Raw genomic sequence first — 20,394 nt, 5'->3', positions numbered from 1 at the left:
TTTCCTTGCCGTGCTCCCTTTTCTCCTCTTTGGGATGGTGATGTATATTCTGCGCCACTGTGTGTTGAAAGTATGTGATCTGATTTTTTTTTTTTTTTTTGGTTCTTTTTTTCGGAGCTGGGGACCGAACCCAGGGCCTTGCGCTTCCTAGGCAAGCGCTCTACCACTGAGCTAAATCCCCAACCCTGTGATCTGATTTTTTATTTTTATCTTTCAGGAGGTTGCCATTCAGAGATACACCATGAGTCTTACAGGAGACTTCGGACCGTCAAACAGCGTTGAGACTGTGATAGACCTTGGGGGGCTCTTGAGGTTGGACTGAGTGCCGTTTTGCGTTGTGACATGGCTACAAGACAATGGAACCAGAAAGTGGAATGCGGTAGTTCAAATAAGAATGGCCAACATAGGCTCATAAATCTCTATGCTTGGTCACCAAGGAGTGACGTTATTAAAATGTATGGCCTTGTTGGGGTAGGTGTGGCCTTGTTGGAGTGGGTGTGGCCTTGTTGGAGTGGGTGTGGCCTTGTTGGAGTGGGTGTGGCCTTGTTGGAGTGGGTGTGGCCTTGTTGGAGTGGGTGTGGCCTTGTTGGAGTGGGTGTGGCCTTGTTGGAGTGGGTGTGGCCCTGTTGAAGGACGTATATCACTGACTGAGAGTGGATTTGGGTATTTCAAGTGCTTAAGCCAGACCCACTTTAGGCTCTTCTTGCTGCCTGCTAATCTGGATCTAGAACTCTCAGCTGTCTCCCCAGCACCAAGTCTGCCTTCGTGCCAACATGCTTCCTGCCATGCTCATAAGGGGCTAAACCTCAGAGCCTGGAAGCAAACCGCAACTAAACGCTTTCCTTTTAAGAGCTGCTGTGCTCCTGGTGTCTCCTCACAGCAGTAGAACACCGGCTAAGTCATTATATCTAAAAGTACATAAAATGTGATTTCTCTTTTAACTACAGACTGGGGGTAGTTAAGAGGGAATAGTAGTTGGTTCGCAATCGTAAAGACCTGGGTTTGGGTCCCCATAACACCTGTAAGTCTGTGTATAGTGACATGTGTCTGTAATCCTGGTCCTCCTGTGGACAGGAATATACCTGGAACCTCATGGGCTGGCTAGGCTGCCATTCATGAACAAGGGACTCTGTCTCAATAAACAAGGTGGAAGGTAATGTCCAATACCCAAGGTTGTCCTCTGACCTCTACATGTGCATCATAGGTCACTCAGACATGGACATAACACACACACATGCATGCATGCACACACACACGCACACACACACGCACACACACACACACCATGCACACACACACACCATGCACACACACCATGCACACACACCATACACACATACACCACGCACACACACACACACCATGCACACACACACATACCATGCACACACACACACCATGCACATACACACACACACCATGCACTTACACATATCACACAGAGAAATGTTTTTAGTTTAATAATTTAAAAAATAAAACAGTAATAAAGATACAGAATGGCATGAGTCTCTGTCATGACTTCTCACCCTAGATCAGGATGGTTAATATCCGGGGAAAACTGGAAACATTTCCCATTGTCTTCATGGCAGAGTGGAAGCACCCGGGTAACTGCTCCCAGGTTCTAGCTTGACAATAAAGGAAAAAAGAAATTGGTCAAGAAAAGCAATTTCTCTGAACCAAGTAGGACAGAAATCATACATGTCTCTCAATTTCACTTAAGACAGAACATGGTCTACTGGCCACTCCCACTACTTCCCGCTAAGCTCCTGTCAGTCCAGCAAGAGCAGAAGTAAGGGTATGAAGAAACAGAGGTCTATTGCAGTATATGATATTTTATACTTAAACTCTCTCAAAAATGACTTTATCATGTGGCCGCATATCCTGAAGGCACCTGGTATCCTCAAGAGTAACTTAAAGTAGCCAGTTATTGCAAGAAGAAGCTTTTCTGAGGAGGTGTGAGCAATGAGCTACTTTATGGGTATCACAATATCTCATTAGGGTTCACTTATTAATATGTTCAGTTAGCAGAATAACAGTAGTGGGTTTTTCCAGAGGGCCCATGACTAATCTAGCCTCAGGTTCTCAGGTTCTCGGGTTCGTGGCTTTGTTGACAGTGTCAGGTATGAGTCTCATCATGCAGAGTAGGCCTTAAACCCAACCAAAAATAAAGGTAATCGCCCCCATGTTCATGCCATTACTGCACCAGTGAGCACAGCTTGCCAGGCAGGTGGCTGTTGTAGCTCACAGGTTATGTCTTGTTGGGAATTGATGGTTGTTTTTCTCCTCTGGTACGATGCCTAGAGCCTTCCGACATTGTGAATGCTAGCTGGTAGGGATGAAGCTTCCAGTCAGGCACCTGCTAGATTTCAATACGCACCGTGGTTCCAATATGCAGTGTACTTAGCTAAAGGGTCTACTGCCAAGCTCTTGGGGGGCAACCAGCAGCATTAACATTTACTGGAAAGTTAAAATGTCTAGGGGACCCTCACTGGCCAAAAGAAGCAACCCATCCCATATGGGATTTTATTTGGTAGCACATAGTGTCTATTTGGGATATTGTCACCCAATATATTACCTTTTTCTCAAGTTTCAGGGGGAATGGGGGCAGAAAGATTGTAAGATGGATGGTTGTGGATAACTTCCAGGGAGCGCTGGGCAGATACACATCAGAACTCACAGAGACTGTGACAGCATGCGCAAGACCTGTTCGAGCCCAAGTCAGATAGAAATCTAAGCACGGGGAAAAGACATTGGGCATGAAGTTTCCTCTTGACCCAAGGAGCTATTGGTAGTTGACTGTGGCTGGTTGAGGAAAGTCGGTTATACTTTGCATACTTCAGAGCAAGCTCCATTCCCAGGAGTAGTAGAGGAGTGAAAACTGGACTCCATGGGCGCTTATTTGAAGAGAGGGAGCACGAAGTTGAGTAGGTAAGAATGTGGGAGGAGTTTCAGATGAGGGGTGAATGTAATTAAAAGTGTATTGTATGAAATTCTCAGAGAACTGACAAAAACGGTTCTTAAAATAAAGGCAACAAAGTTTTGTGGTACCGTGACACACACATACACTTGCAGACATAGATGCACAAATGCACATGAAAACGTACAACTTCCATGTAAGAGAAAATGTGTCCTGATTCTGGCTCAACAGAACCGTTTCTAGTGTCACTGCTTTTCCTCCAACTATCGTGACTTTGCTTTTTGACAGCTGTGTAAATGTCTGTGTTGTCTGTGTACTTCACCTTTAAGCCCATCCATCTGGACATGCAGGCTCTTAGCTACTGTGTACGGTGCAGCAATGACCATGGATGTGCAAATAACTCAGTGGTGGGACTTAGAATCCTTCAGTTACAGACCCGGGAGCGTTACAGGGAAACAGTTACCTGAAATAAATACTGAAGCTAGATAATGTGATAGAGTAAGAAATAAAAATTATACCTGTAAGAAATACAATAAATTAAAAAGTAATTATAAATTTAAATAAAATTGAAGGGTATGTATGCAATCGTGTTTGGCACCTGGGTTCTCTTTTAAGCACATTTTATTTGTTCTTTGACAGTTTCAGACATGTATACAGTGTATCTTTTTTTAAAAGCTGTTCTCATTTTGATGTTTTTAAGGCTGCTATGCAGGGTGTTTCCATTTTAACCAACTGAGTGAAAGGCTCTCAAAACCTTCTGGCAAGTTTTCCCATTTTATGTTTCAAAATAAAACAAGTAACAAGACGGTAAGAAAGAAAACTTTAAAAATATTAGAAGACTTTAATGTTACATGCCAAGCAGTTTTAAAGAAGCGAGACTAAGTCAGTGGAAAATAGCGTTGTGCCATTTTTGTTTGAAGTGTATGGTGCTTATACCTACAGTTAATATCGAGAATCTGTCAGTCCATTTTAAACTATGCGTGTGTGATCTACGTGATCGAAATTTTAAACTCCACACATATATTGCAGAGAATTAATTTTGAAGTTACAGTATAGCCATTAAAAAATTCTATGGGCTCCCAAGAAAGGCGTTTAAAGTGTTCCTGTGCACTCTTAATTTGTTTACGAGTTATAAAACATTCCCTTTTAAGAGAAATAAAAGGCATGAGGCATGGAAGTTACTTAAACTCCGTCTGGCTTTCCTGTAAAGGGAAGTGAGAAGCCTTCTGTGAAGACTGAAAAGAACAATGACATACAATGTTCACCATTTTAATTTCCTCGGGTATTTTCATATCCTGAAGCCTGGAGTGGATGGGATTGGTAGAGTGTGCGGTCTTCACTTTTAACATTGAGTCACCCTAAGTAAACTGTTCCCTTGTTAATCAATGACCTTAGATTAGAGCCCACCTCTGGTTCCTCACCAGGACTCCTCTCAGATATCCTGTTGTTGCCCTGAGTCATGGAGATCCTGAACAGCACGACCTGCCCCTTTAAGACACTTCAGCAGTTCATAGATGGGGTAGATGTGGCGGTGAGCCGACTCAAAGCGGTGGATCTGGGCCTGGGTGGACGCTAAACTGGCCGGTCAGCCAGCTCTCCCACATTCACACCACTGGAGTGAGCACTCCAACACTGCCCGGGCTATCTCACCCAATGCCGCAGCCAGCAAGGGGCAAGGCCAGCTCCCCTGGTTTCGTGCTGTCAGGGCCAGCTCATCCTAGCCCATGCCGGCAGAGCCATCTCTACTGTGCTGCTCAGGTAAGGTGCAGGGTCAGCTCTCCCACGCTATGTAGGTGGCAGGGGTGGGAGCATCTCTTCCTTGTATACAGCATAAATGTCAGGGCTTGCTCTCCCATGCGCACGCTCTCAGAGCCTGTTTGCTTGCACCCCTGACAGGAGAGTTACTTCTACTGTACTGCCCAGGCAAGGTGCAGGGCCTGCTCTCGAATGTGCTACAGTCAGTGAGAGACAAGAATCTGTTTCCCGTCCCAATGACCGTGGGCCAGTTCTCCTGCCTGCCATAGGTGGGGAGGGGTGAAGGGAGAGAAGATGTGGAAGAGCATTTCTCTTTCTCCCATACCACGGCGTGGCAGCCAAGTTGAAGAACCAGCTCTCCCACGCTCACTCCCTCGGGGTGGCTCACCCTCAACCTCTGTAGCCGGAGTCAACTCTACTGTGCTTTCTGCATGAGATTCTCGACCTGCTCTCCCAAGTGCTGAAGCCAGCAATGGGTGGGGCCAGTTCTCAAGTCCTCACTCCTCCAGGGCCAGCTCTGGAGGACATTAACACGTACCCAGGCGGCAGTCCAGAATAGGGATGTCTGTCTGGCCCTTGGTGTAGCAGACCCCTGCTGCTGCGAGATGATGAACCAAGACGTGGCCCTCTGTAGCAGCACAGGCCAGGCTTTCTTCACTGTGCACACGTACTTTCCCTTCTCTTTCTCCTCCATCTCTCCACCACTTACTTGCTCACCTTAGTGTCTCCCAGGGACTCTCGGTGTCTGGGATCCTCTCAGAAGTGCTGTGTCCAACCAGTGTCATGTGGCACCTGGAGAGATTGTCTGGAGTTTGGTCTGCCCATCCTGGCCTGCGTGGCACAGGTTGGCGGCGGGGAGGGGAGGAAGGCGGGGGGGGGGGGGGGGGGGGGGTTGGGGGTCATCTCAGGCTTGCTCTCCACAATATATCTTTTTTATTTTAAGAAATGAGTCTTCATTTTATATATGTGTGTTGATAGATACATACATACATACATACATACATACATACATACATACATACATAGACAGACAATAGATAAATTATTGGATTTTTTTATTTACATTTCAAATGTTATCCCCTTTCCCAGTTTCCCGTCCATAATCTCCCTATCCCATCCCCCTCCCCCTTCTTCTATGAGGATGTTCCCCCAACCACCCACCCCTTCCTGCCTCCCCACCCTGACATTCCTCTACACCGGGGCATCAAGCCTTGGCAGGACCAAGGGCTTCTCCTCCCATTGGTGCCCAGCAAGGCCATCCTCTGCTACATATGCAGCTGGAGCCATGGGTCTGTCCATGAATACTCTTTGGGTGGTGGTTTAGTCCCTGGGAGCTCTACTTGGTTGGTATTGTTGTTCTTATGGAGTTGCAAGCCCCTTCAGCTCCTTCAGTCCTTTCTCTAACTCCTCCAATGGGGACCCTGTTCTCAGTTCAATGGTTGATTGTGAGCCTTCACCTCTGTTTTCTAAAATATATTTTGATCATAACTATTCTCCTTATTCTGAAAATAAGGTTGTCAGACCTAAATAAACACATAAGTTAAAGTAGTAATACATTTTTATACAATTAAATATTATATTCTTAAATATACAACAGATTAAACTATTTCCTTGTTTTTAAATACAGTAAAACTTGGACAGGGAGACTTGAGAAGTAACGTGTTTCATAATTTTTAACACATGAAATACATGATGGCAATATTAAGAGATAAAGCATCGTCCTCTAGAATAATGAAATGAATATCTAGAAATGTTAAGCTATTTATATATTACATGTCTGTATATGTAATGTGCAGTTTTAGGCATTAAAATCATAGCCTTGGGTAGGGGCCAAGCTCTTGGATATCCACATGTGGAAGGATGAAACTCTCACCTCATCATGGACCCAAAAAATCCAAAACTTGATAGTACAGGCAGAAAACAGAGAAAATGAATCAAAATTTAAGCACAAGCAAGAATGTATGCACACAACTTGAAAAGATTGGGAAAAAAAAAACAAGAACTGACCAGTGGAGTGCATGATGTTTAAAAGCTTTGTACCATTAAAATGAACAATCCACAGTGTGAGGGGACATTATTCAGAATGTTCAAAGCTGTTGTGAGCTACTCATGGGGTGGGGGGGTAACATACACAACTCAAAGTCTTAAGTACCCAATGCCTACCTCTTACCTTCCTCTCAGAGGCTACTAAAACCTTTACTGAGGAGAATTGAACTCATAGTAAAATACTCATTCACATAGCTTACTTAAATATTAATTAATGCATTTCTCCACAATAAAAGGCATAAAATACAATGGCTGCTTGAATCAATTTCCTATCGTGTTTATCTAAATAAAAGGTTTTAAATATATTCTTTAAGTACAGTCAAGGAAGATCTCCCCTTGAGTTTTGCTAGCTTCCTTTCTCTTTGTCTTGGCTGACATCCCGTGTTGCATGCCGTGACATCCCGTGTTGCATGCCGTGACATCCCGTGTTGCATGCCGTGACATCCCGTGTTGCATGCCATGCTTGTTCCTGATAATGACTTCTCTTCCTTACAGCTTCCCTTGAATGCTAGACAGGTACATGTCACTGCACTGGCGTCCAAGAAGCAGAAAGCAACACACAGCACTGCCAGCCTTCTTTATGTACCTTAAATTGCTGAGGAACCATGATGCTGTGACCTCTTGGGTTTTTTTCTTTTTTTTTTTTTCTTTTTCTTTGTTTTGTGTATTCTCGGCTACTGGAAGAATATCTTCATAACACTCAAGCAAAGTGAGAAAACATCATCTCAAGAGCAATGAGCTAATTATCTTCCTTACCACGGTAGGAAAACAGCTGACAAGCAGCAATGTGTGGAAGGAAGTGTTTTAAGTTCACAGTCTGAGGCTTCGGTCCACCATGGCACTGGTGTCATGATGACGGGAGCTTGAGCAGATGGTTCTACGGTCACATTGCACCCGCCGTTGAGAAGCCGAGTAAGAACAATGCCTTGCTTAGCTAAAATTCTCCTTTTTATTCGGTCCAGGACGCCAACCCATGGAACAGTGCTGTCCACATTGAGGATGTTCGTCCAACCTCAATTAATCCTGTATACACGTTCCCAGAAGCAGAAGCTCTCCTGATAAAATCCCTCACAAATATTCACAGAGGTTTGCCTCCAGGGCGACTCGAGCACCCGTCCAGTCAACAACCAGTTTCAACTATTGCAAACTGAATGTGGAGATACACGGGCCTTGTATGGGTAACTGGCAAACACCATTTCGTCAGACTAATTGTTTACTTCCGGCATGAATTCTGCTTCTCGAGTTGGTGAGGAAAAAAAACTCCATTCAGTGTAAAAGGGCATCGGCCAGGTGTCCATGAGATGTGTGTGTACTGGTTTTGCTTACCTTTATTTTGGTCCCTGTGTACCAGGACGGCACGCTTCTCTCAAAGTATACTAAGGTCATATGAGTAGGTGCTCATGTGTATACACGACTTTCCACATCTGTGTAGCTATTAATTGACTCCCGATCCATAATTCTCCTTTGGCGGTATGGCCACTCTAGTCAGTAAGCTTCACTCTGTGCTTGCTGCATCCAGAAACAAGAGCTTCAGTGGGAAACAGTATAGACATTGAAAATCCACTACGTTTTGCTGTGTTTTTTGTTTTTTTTTTTTTGGTTTTTTTTTTTTTTTTTTTTTTTTTTTTTTTGCTGTATCTTCAGAACGCAGTGAAATGTGGGCCACATTTTCTTGTGTTGAGGAGAACTCTCCCTCGACTCTCTGCCCTTTGAGAGCTGCTGTAGAGGCTGAATGTCTGGCCTTGGGCTCTGCCTTAAGTCTATGCCTCCATGATTCGAATTGGAGCATGTTGACAACATTTAACAGCTTTCAAAAGAGGCTAGAAACTTTACCACACTGATTCATTAGTTTATGGGGAAAAATGATAATCTTAAAATGATTTATTCCCAACCAATTTAATGAAAATATAAACAGAAGAAACCAGGGCAAGGGGTGGGGAAGTCTTAGTTTTGCTCCCAGAGCTGTCTCCAGATGACATCTCACTGGTCACTCAAACACTCTAGACCATGGTTCCCTCGTCTATTACATGCCAGGCTCAGACACAATGATGGCCAGCTCTCATTACAAGATTCTAGAGCAGTGTCTCTCAACCTTCCCAATGTGCTGTCCCTTTCACAGTTTTTCATGTTGTAGTGACCCCCCCAACATAAAATAGTTTCTGCTGCTACTTCATAACTGTAATTTTGCTACTGGTATGAAACGCAATATAAATAACTTATTTAGGACGCCTGATATGTCACCCCTGGGAAAGGATCAACCGTCAAAGGGATCACAGCCCACAGGTAGTGAAACACTGGTCTAGATGGAATCCATTACCGATGAAATCAAGTGGAACAGCTATGAGGGAAGCAATCTATCTGTAGTGGGTGGAGGGTGGGGCTCAGGGCCCATGAGGACCTGCAGGAGATTATTCCTCATCAGCTGCAAGTGATGATGATCTGACCACACTGAAAACTGAGAAGGATTCAATAGGTAATTACGTCAAACACTTAGGACATAACTAACAACTGAGTCATAATCGGAACCAGTATTTTCTATTGATAATGAATACTTCCATACCTTGGTGATCACTAATTTTTTACACTTCAAAATAATTATTACAGAAGTGTTAGTATGACCACAGTTTAGCCAGATTCTGGGAGACAAGGGAAGTAGGGAAGAGAGGGGAGGTCCCGAGGCTGGCTGCCTTCCTTAAACTACTGGAGAACTATAAATAATACATGCGAAGCTCTCATACATGGGCACCCATTAAGTGACAGCTCACGGGTCACTGCTCTGTACTGTAATGCTTACAATGCATATGTTGGAATGCTCTGTGGTTTACTTTTCTTTGTTTAAACTTTACACTCAACCACTTACCTAAACCTCGACGACCCTGCCCAAAAAGGGAGAATGCAAAACTTCCAGAGGACTGCAGAAGTGAGGTACCAAAGCTAAGTTATATTTGATTCCCTTTTTCTCTCATCACACCCTAGAGAAAAGTCATTCAGACACATTGGTCTCCTGTACCACTTGAAAACTTACAGAGCAAAGTAGATAAGAAGAAAAAAATCTTAGAGAGAAGTTAAAGATTTATTAAGATTTGGGAAAAGTAAAGAAACCGTTCTATTTTTTATATTACAAATATCGAAAGCCAATTTCTGTTTCCTGGATTTAATACTTGTGGTTTGCCCAACACAGCCATTTCATATTTGTTGTAGAAGCAATTTTTTCAACTTCTGGTGATACAGTAGAATGGAAATAATAGCCTAACTTTGCAGTGGGGGTTAATGTTGTCCTCATATAAAAAAAACATATTTTCTATGATGATAATGGTACTCTCCCCTTGCTTTTAAAATCAGTTCCGAATGTGGCCTATAAAGCAATGACTTCACATCTCAAAAGCTCTTCTTTGGCTCCCTATTACCTTGAAAATAAAAATGAAATTTCTTGCCTGATTGGTCAACAACATTTGCCATGATGCTATGGGGATTTGGGCTTCTCAGTTTCCCCAGATGACGTTTCGCTTTCTGTCCCTCTCTTTCTATTCTCCAATTGTTTCTTTCTCCTCACTCCTTCCCTTTGGCCCTACCTGTGTTCGGCTCCAAAGTCAGTATTCTCAAACTCTCAGTTTCTGAACCATAGATATTTCGAATGTATTTCATGAGAAAGAATCTTACCTGAAAACCCTCTTCTGCATGCCCCCCCTGCTTCACTAGGACTTTTAAATTCGATAGAAAGCAAGAGAGGACAGTTCTTGGGCTAACCTTGTGACCATCTCTCATTTCTGAGCAAGCTATCTCTTCATTGAAACGTGGATGCCCATAGTAGCGTTGAGTCAAAAGTGTTCATTGAAACAGGTACTGTCTTTAGGCATCAAGGTCCCTGCTTTCTTAGAATTTACTTTCTGGGGGGGGGGGGGAACAGGCATGTAAGCAACATACCAACAAAAACAATCAATCAATCATTAAATAAACAAAACCACCAAAACAACAAAAAAGGCTGGTTTTCAGTAGTGATGACTTTGTTTCTGACTGTGAGAGACTCAGGAGGAAGATTTTTTTGACCATCACCAATTCCCTAATGAAACATTCCGTAGAAGTGAAATATCCTAGATGTGCTTATCATAGATCCTTTACTGTCTCAGAGCTCACCCAGTCATTTCGCAGAACCCCTTAGCTGCTTACATCAGATTCAACCACAGGACGCTCGTGCATGTGCCACACGATGTTATTTCATAGCCACCTGATAAACGTTCCTCCTCTTGTAATTTTGTCTCAACCTGAGATCTGATTTCCCTCTTGCCTGAAACCTAAAATTTACAGTAAAGCCTCATTCACTCTCACTGACCTTGACTTACAGTAGAGGCTGGTGGTGCAGCTTCAGCCATCAGATGATATTCTGAGAGAGTACAGCCGAAGTGGACGTAAGAACTGCTAAAATTACAGTACTTTCCCATGATCTATGGTTTTAGCTTCCATGGGCTCAGTTACCTAAGGTCGACTGTTGTCCAGAAATATTAAGTAGCAAATTCCAAAGATATCACATCGTTTTAGGAGTGTGTTTTTCTGAGATGCATGGTGTGCTATCTCACAGACTATCACTCATCACTTACACGACATCCATGTGTAGATCCTCCTGCCTGTCAGCCACCTAGCAGCTCTATGTATTATCAGATCATTGCGTGTTACAATGCTGGTGTTAAAAGAACCTTATTTTATTTAATAACAGCCCAAAAGTATAATAGTAATGATATTGGCAGTTCAAGTATGCAAAAGAATACTCATAAAGTTCTTCTCTAGGTTTAAAAAAACTGAGAGTTCTCAACTTACAAAAAAAACTATATATTAACATTAAGATTTCAGTGTAGCAAGGTATTTTGAGAAACACCGCATTTGCATTATTTTAATTTCCTGATTCTATTATTAGTTGTTTATTTTTACAGCACCTTATTTATAAACTGTTTATCATAAATATGTATTACAAGAAAAGCCATAGTCTGTATAGGCTAGTATCATCTAGGGTTTCACTTAGCCCCTGGGGTTTTTAGAATGTCATTTCCCTGAGGAAATGACAGGTGTATTCATCAGATTTAGCACTGGGAAAAAATGCATAGAAAATACTTTTAAAATGGGATATTTGGCTCATATTTTAGAAGGTTCGATCCTTTGTCTTTTTGTTCCATGGCTGTGGACTATTGTAACGCAGAACAGCACTTGGCAGAACACAGAGAGGCAGAGCAGATGAGCTCGTGGTGACTGAGGAGCTGAGAGGGTGGAGAAGGAACCCAAAGACAGCATACACCCTTCAAGGATTTAACCCTATGGATTATAATCCATAACCACTCGTCTGAGTTTGGATTTCATTGCTGTGAGGAGACACCATGACCAAGACAACTGTTACAAAAGATAACATTTAATTGGGGCTAGCTTACAGTTTCAGAGATTCAGTCCATGGTAGGTAGCATGGCAGAATCCTGGCAGACATGACGCTAGAGAAAGAGAATGAGTACCACACTGGGTGTAACCTGAACATAGGAGACCTCAAAGTCTGCCTACACAGTGACACACTTCCTCCAACCAGGCCACAACTATTTCAACAAGACCACACCTCCTAATAATGCCACTTCCCACGGGCCAATCATGATCAAACCACCACACTACTAATAACCATTCAGCCATAGAGTCACCAGTGGATTTTTCTATAGATGAAGTTAGAGCCTTCATAATTCAGCCACTTCAATTTCCTCACCAACTGGCAACACGTGCTTTAGCATATGAGATTTTAGAGAATTTCATCAAGCCATAGCAGAAGTTAAATATTTATTACTCGATCCTTATCAGGAGAAAGCCTGATAGAAGGGGATCATCTGTGTGTTTGCACGTATTCTCTTAGGATACAGCACTTCACCAGAAAGGGGAAAAAAGAAAGCTATTTAAGGGACATCAGCTCTGCAAATACATTCACACTTACAGATTTCAGATTTACGAATATCAACTTAAAATCTATAAAGCTTAGGATCATTGTGTGAAATAGGACTTTGTTACATTTTTAAACCCTCGTATTTAAAAATTAACATAGTTTTGGACTCTCACCAGCAAAATATGAAATACAGAATGTGGTATAAATATAATTTTTAAAAAATGATTGAGGAGTCAAAATCTGCCAGTAATTGAATAAAATTTTGCTGTTACTATGAAAAGCTAAATGTAACTGAAATAGTCACTATCAAAGTTTGCAAAAAAGACTCTAAATATTCCAAATGACTATTTAGATTTTTTTAATTCTATCCATATGTATCGTTTTTAAGTTTTAAGAAGAAATTTATTTCTAGCAGATTAAGATTCTGCCATACTCCTCAGGCCGAGTTCAACTTTAAATATGACTCAAATATTAAGAGCACAATTTATTTTTTTTGAGAGAGTACAGGTAAAGTCTTCTAGTCTAGGAGATATGTAATGCATCTCAGTGAGACAGGATAAAGTGGGCCTTGTTTTCTTTACATGTGTAAAAAGTATTTCTACATCTTCTTTGTAATTTTATTTTCAATGTCTGGGTTTTGAGAATTTTAATGTATCTTTCATATTCACCCCATCCCCCAACTCTTACTAGACCCATTTGTATTACTCTTTGTACCCAACTTCAGGAGCTCGCTCTCTCTCTCTCTCTCTCTCTCTCTCTCTCTCTCTCTCTCTCCTTCTCTGGCTCTCTCTCTCTCTCTGGCTCTCTCTCCCTTCGTCTGAAGGACCCTAGTTCTTACTGAAATGTAAGAACTATTAAGAGGCTTGGCCCGGTAGAAAGTAGGTAAGTTATGGAGTTCCTGTGAAGGACCCCAAGGCTTTCACCAGACTTATACCCACTGCCTCAGGTCAAGATTAGGCCAAGTATCAGCTTCCTGCCTCAGGTCAAGGCTAGGCCAAGTTTCATTTTCCACCCACAGTTCTTGGGAGGAGTGGAGACATTCTTGAAAATCTGCAGAATGTTCTGACTGATAGTTATCTGACCTTCTGGTCCCAGATAGAGTTCGAATCGTGTTGTGTGCTTGTTAGTCAATAGATTCAAAGGTCAATATGCTTAGCCAATAAGTTTAAACTGTAACCTTGCTGATGTAACCTGCACCCCTAAAAAGTATAAAAACTGCTTGTTATAGCCATTCAGGGTCACCTTCCAGTCACTTGCCACAAGGGGCTGATTGAAGGTCGACCCCTACATGCTGGAAAATAAACCTCTTGCGTTTGCATCAAACTCCATTCTCCTGTCTCACTTTTGGGGGAGGGGGATCTCCTGGTAGTTGAGACACACTTCAAGCCTTACACCTCTCTCTCTCTCTCTCTCTCTCTCTCTCCTCTCTCTGTCTCTCTCTCCTCTCTCTGTCTCTCTCTCCTCTCTCCTCTCTCTCTCCTCTCTCTCTCCTCTCTCTCTCTATCTCTCTCTCCTCTCACTCTCCTCTCTTCTCTCTCTCCTCTCTCCTCTCTCTCTCCTCTCTCTCTTCTCTCTCCTCTCTCTCTCCTCTCTCTCCTCTCTCTCTCTCCTCTCTCTTCTCTCTCTCTCCTCTCTCTCCTCTCTCTCTCCTCTCTCTTCTCTCTCTCTTCTCTTTCCTCTCTCTCTCCTCTCTCTCTTCTCTCTCTCCCCTCTCTCTCTCTCTCTCTCTCTCTCTCTCTCTCTCTCCCTCTCCCTCTCCCTCTCCCTCTCCCTCTCTCTTTCCCTCTCCCTCTCTCTCTCTCCCTGTCTTCTGTCTCCTGTGTGTCTCTCCACTCCTAACCTCTCCACAGTTTGACCAACCACTCTTACTCTTGGGTACAAGATTGGGCTTCCCCTGAAATAAACCAGAGGCCACAACATTAAAGAAAATGGAGTCTGCAATTCCCAAAAGCTATCAAACGCCAATAGCTTCTCATCTAACGGTGGGACCACATGTCTACTTCCTCACCATGAGAAGATCTTGTCTGTCTTGAGCTTCCATAGGTCTTACATGTGCTGTCCTAAAGGACCTATATCTCACCAGAGATTCTTGCTTTTCTGTGTTTATTGTTCCTCTGTTCATAACAGCCAGAAAATGGCAGCGACCTAGATGAATGCCCATCTATGGAAGAATAGATAATGAACAACTTGTTTGTTTACACTGCAGAATATTATGCCGTTCTTAAGAAAAGCGAAATTCTTGGATAAATGAGTGGAACTGGAAACAATCATTCTAAGTGAGGTAACCCGTCACAGAAAGACAAACACAGCTTTTTGTCTCATGTGTAGCTGTTAACTTTAAGGCTTTATAAATGTGTTTCATTTGGAAATAAGGGGCAACAGGGAAAGAGGAACTCTATTTTAGTTACTGTTCTACTGTTGCACAGAGACACTATGACCAAGTAAACTCTTATAAAAGAAAGAATTTAATTTGGGACTTGCTTAAACTTTCGGGGGCGTATTATCATCATGACAAAAAAGCATGATGACGGGCAGGCATGATGTTGGAGAAGAAGCTGAGCTTTCTACATCAAATCCACAGGCAGCAGGAAGAAAGCACCACTCTGGGCCTGATTGGGCCTTTGAGACCACAAAACCCATCCCCATGGACACACTTCTTCCAACATCTATTAATCCTTCTCAAGTAATGCCATTCCCTGGTGACTTAGCATTCAAATATTTGAGCGTATGGGAGCCATTCTTATTCAAGGCAACATAGGCTCTTTCAAGCAAAAGATAAAAGAACAGATTGTTGTGAAGGCGGAAAGAAGCAAAATGGATTGGGAAGGAAGGGGAAGCAGATACCAGGAAAGAGGAGGAAATGTGGGGAAGGGTTATTTAACACTAAAAGCTTTTGAAAATGCCCCATGGAAAACAACCACTGTAGACATTTTCTAATTTTTATACATATATACACATACATTAAAGTTTAAATGTCATTATTCTATATTTGGGAGAAAACACCCTACTAAATACCACACACTACCAAATAAAAACTCCAGTAAAAGGAAGGGTTACCTCTTTTGAGTTGTTGTCCAGTGAGATCCCATAAAGTGTCCCCTCAATCATTCCAGGCTACCGCCATTGCTGCCCTGCAGAACATCATGGTAAGACCTTACTGCTGCAGATACCACATACTTGCATCAAAAACGTGAATAAATCAAATGAATTTTATTCAATATTCTTTTGAGTGCTTTATAACAATGCATAAGGTATGAATTCTACCACACAACTTTTCAACTTTCCTATTGGTTATGTCATTATAACCTACGGCAACCATGTTTCTTGGACATTATTACACTTGATTCACAAGCTGAGGAACAAAGGACTGGATCCCCATCACCTGGGATTCATGCTGCAGGCACCAAGGTCTCTTGTCACAGCAAAGACACCAGACACAGTCTGCTTAGATAAGTGAGGGAAGCGACTTCTAGAGAAGCTCACTTCTGCTTTCTAGTAACAGGGGATGGGGAGAACCTACCAGAAGGAAGGGAAGTTTTCCTCTTTATTGTCTGCTGCTTCTGTGCAGACCGATACCTCATGTCCCTTTCCTTTACTTATGTATCTTTACACTAAGAAATAAGCCGGTGGCTGTGAGATGGCTCCGTGGTACATGTCATTGGCTGAAGGCCACGGAACTGAGATTCCTCATTACCGTGGTGAGGCAAACCAGGCATCTCCAGTGCTTGCTGGGCAGGTTCTTACCAAGAGAAAGAAAGCTCAACTGTGCAAGCACCAGAGCTTGAGTTTGGATCCCCGTCGCTCATGCGACAGTCGGACACGCCTACGTGAATGAAGTTAGAAGAGTTCCAACCATTTTCCTTTGAGACGTTTTAAGAGATCAGTGTGAAGAGTGCGGAATGAATTGGCAAAGAACGTTCGTTCGGAAGGTTTGAGTCAATACAAGAATGATCGCAGAAACAGTGTTCCTTCTTTTGAAATGTTAAGATGCTTTAAAATATTATTATCCAGAAATGGGGGGGGGGCTTAGTAAGTGAAATGAACATTTAATTGTTTATTTTTTCCTTTTCTTTTTACTTAAAGAGTTTTCTTTCTACTAGGGAACATTCTAAACACACATAAAAGAAGAAAAATGAGCACAGTGGACCACCACAGGGGGCCTTCCTTCTATATCAATCTTACCCAATAATGTTTTCCTCAAATCTACGTAAGTGCTCCAAGTCAGCCTATTAACAAAATTCTAAATATTTATACAAGTTTATTGAAATCTTCCTTAAATATTCACTTAATACTAGCCATTATTACCTTAAAACTCCATGGTAATCACTTAATATTCACAAATATCCAGTTAATGTTTAAAATTTTCCCAACTGGCCAATATGTTTTTAATTTGCTTAAATATAATAAGCTATTATACATTCTCCATTATATAATGTTCACATTTAAAATCATGTGGTATGTGGTAAATATATATGCATATTTGTCTATTAAAACTAAATATAAATTTTTAAGTAAATGGCAAAAGAGTCCAGGAGGTTCTCCACATTTTGACTAGTTAATAACCTCTTTCACCTCCTTAATTCAGATTTCAACTCTATCTTTTCCCTTCTTGAAATGCATTTGTTAAGCAAGCCACACAGTTTTTCATTATGAGGTCTTTGTGACTACCTGCTGCATGTACTCCAGTGCTAGATGCAAGGAAAGTTGCACACTGTGGACCTGCGCTTGTAGAACGCTTGGAGAAGAGATCTGCTACCCCAAAATCACTGCTAGAAGCTCCCCTGCACCCCCTCACCAGCTAGTCAGCCTTCTACTGGCTCGGCCCAGCCTAAGCAAGCGAATCAGCAACAGTGGAAATGGAGTTGGAGCAGCACCAGCAGCGGAGGTGGCGGTTCCCCCTCCCTGCCCGAGTTCTCTCCCTTTCCTCTGAACCCGCGCACCAGAGATCTCCTTGGAAAGCCTCCAGCACGCAGGCCAATAGGGATATAGGGTCAGGACCCTTGGTCCAGTCTAGCCTCAGGTTGCCTCTGCTCTAATGTCACTAACAACCCTGACTGGGCCCTGGTTACCGAAGACTTGGACTTCCATGGAAGTCAGCCAAAGCATAGCCGGCCAACCGAGTCACAAACGGTGAGCAGAATCCTACATCCCCGTGTTGGAGCTAGCAGGGTATCATCCAGTCTGGAAGAAGAGGAGAGGGAAAGGTGTAAGCAGCCAGCCAGGGTGGGGCAGAAGCTTCCTCCGCACACTGCCTCCTACTCGGCGGACGTTGCTCCTCCTCACTCTCTGTTCACAGAAGATGGCGTGTGAAGGGGACAGCGTGTGTCCTGGAGAAATCTGAAGAAAGCTGACCTTTCTTCCACAGTGACACATTACCCCAGTGCACTGCTCTATGACTCTAAGCCGTTGTTCAGTTACCCCGGATTTCAAACGCCTCGTGTGCAAATAGAGACGGTAACACATGCCTCCAAGAAGCGCTGTAAAGATACAGTGAACTAATAGTGGGCGTCTATCTTGTTTAGATGGAGAATAAAAAAATGCTTAAGGTGTTACAAATTCTTTTCTTCTAATTACTTAATAATTATGCATTGGGTATTAAGCGTAGAAGTCATACGAAAAGAGAAAAAGAACAGCAGTTCACTTCTAACGAAGAACTTTTCTTGTGACTGAAAGATAAGCATCGCTATGAATAACACATGAGAGCTACTAAGGAAAGATAAAGGTGAAAGGCAGAGCTCTAACGAGAGGATGCCTAACAGACTGCTTGGTTTAAACAGTACTGGGAAGATTTCCAAGAGCAGAGGGATTTTTTGAGTCAAACTTGACTCACCGAGGAAAGAGGGTGAAAAGGGAAGAAGCCCTCCTTCACAGAAGGCCTGGACCTCCACACCAGCTTCCATAGGATAGGCACAGACGTGGAGGCTTCCAGGGGAGAGGAAGCAGCAGCAGTCAGGGAGGGGAGTATCTCCAGAACTCAAGAAAGAAAAAGATAAAAAGGCAGTGGAGGTGCCTTTAATCCCAGCACTCGAGAGGCAAAGGCAGGCAGATCTCTTAGTTTGAGCCTGGTCTACAGGATGCATTCCAGGACAGCCAGGACTACACAGAGAAACCCTACCTCAAACAAAACAAAACAATATAAAAAACAAACAAAAAAAGGCAGGTCTTACAGGAAGATACTTTTAAAACTGGTCTCATAGGGCTGGAGAGATGGCTCGGTGGTTAAGAGCACTGACTGCTCTTCCAGAGGTCCTGAGTTCAATTCCCAGCAAACACATGGTGGCTCACAACCATCTGTAATGATGTGGGCACAGAGCCAGAGGACCATGATTTTGCTGAGTAGGGCCAGTTTTCTAACCACCAGGAAGGAGGCTTGGGACCGCAGGCCCCACAGCATGGAGCGCCTGCTGCTGCAGCTCTTGCCGCTTACCCTACTGAGGAGAGAAGAGTACAGAGCCACAGTGACGGCCGTGCCCCGTGATCAGGCAGGACAAGTGTCACCAAGGGCAGAAGCCACCCGGATCTCACATGGATCCTGCCTTCAGATGCCCTGCCCTGCCACGAGATCACCCTAACTCTGGGCGACAACAGGATATGAGAGATGAGGCTCAACAGTACTTATGGTGCTTCAGAAACCTTGAAGCGGGCCAATGACTCATTGCAAGAAGTATGTGCATGCAAGCTGTTTGATCATACACATGTTGGAAAAATTGAAAATTAAAAAAAGAATAAGACACAGTGCCCAACACCACCAACACAGCTTCTGGAATATTTTTTTTTTCCTGTTGAAACAATAGCCAGAAACACAAAACTAAAACCAAGACAAAGCAAAAAAAACATGTTACCGTGCTGAAGGCTATTTCACAGGCTGCGAATACGCACAGCAAGAGCCTCACTAACAAGGATCACTCAGGACAAAGCTCTGCTGGGTCTCCCACTTGACAAAGGAAATGCTGTGAGCCTCCTATCCAGACCAGGATGCAAACACATCCATCCTGAGGTTCCTAACGTTCAAAGCCTCCGTGTTAAAAGGACGCCACGTGTCAGTATCAGTTGCTTGTCATCATTCAGCAAACGCAGAGCTACTCGGGTGACAGTGAGTGGACCATGAATGACATTAAATGGAGGGTTTGGAGTGAGGAAGACAGTGTCCACATAGAACCTGCCGTCCCTTCCACACCCAGCTCACAGAGATTCAGATCACACCGCGGAGCCACCCAGCTGGAGCACCAAAGGTGTCCTTCAAAGGGACACCTGTCATTGGTTACTCAATGTTCTGCACCGTGATGTGCTACTGGACTTAATAACAGGTTCAAAGGATAAGGCTAATCTGAAGATTTGCACAGTTCCAATGCATGAAGAATCCTACCACATCCAAAGACAACCCTACTTATGCTGCATAAAAAATCCCCACAGTAACCGATTTAAAGCCATCCACACACTGTCACTGAGCGCAAAGATGGGAAGAAACAAGTGCAGTGTTCTTGGGGTGCTAGCACAAGACTCAAACTCTGACAACTTTCAGATCTCCTGTCCTCTGACACTCTCTCTCTCTCTCTCTCTCTCTCTCTCTCTCTCTCTCTCTCTCTCTCTCTGACTCTTTTACCAGCTCATGTTTTAGGGCACTTTGCTTCCGCTGACATTTTGTGTGATTGAACATCGGTCATTCCCAAACAGCAGGGAGCATGCCACCTGGCTACGGTGCCCCTCCCACCTCAATTCAAGCATCTTTCTCTATGGTGGTAGGTGACATGGGACACTTGCCAGTGTTGTAATC

General features: G+C 43.3%; 1 long non-coding RNA gene across 2 annotated transcripts; it reads right to left on the bottom strand.

The window, feature by feature from the left end:
* Positions 1–1,444: 1,444 nt before the first annotated feature.
* LOC102546399 (uncharacterized) lies at positions 1,445–15,804 on the bottom strand. 2 transcript variants are annotated; one of them, XR_015645299.1, is made up of 3 exons: positions 15,678–15,804; positions 14,629–14,781; positions 1,445–1,625 (listed from the first exon to the last, which is right to left on the bottom strand). It is a non-coding gene; the product is annotated as an uncharacterized LOC102546399 (long non-coding RNA). The 2 variants fall into 2 exon arrangements; XR_015645301.1 differs by having other exon boundaries at positions 1,445–1,621.
* Between the last annotated feature and the right edge of the window lie 4,590 nt (positions 15,805–20,394).

Source organism: Rattus norvegicus, chromosome 20 (genome assembly GCF_021556685.1).
Source record: "Rattus norvegicus strain SHRSP/BbbUtx chromosome 20, alternate assembly SHRSP_T2T, whole genome shotgun sequence".
In the NCBI taxonomy this organism is placed as follows: Eukaryota; Metazoa; Chordata; class Mammalia; order Rodentia; family Muridae; genus Rattus; species Rattus norvegicus.
This window is presented reverse-complemented; position numbering and strand designations above follow the sequence as displayed.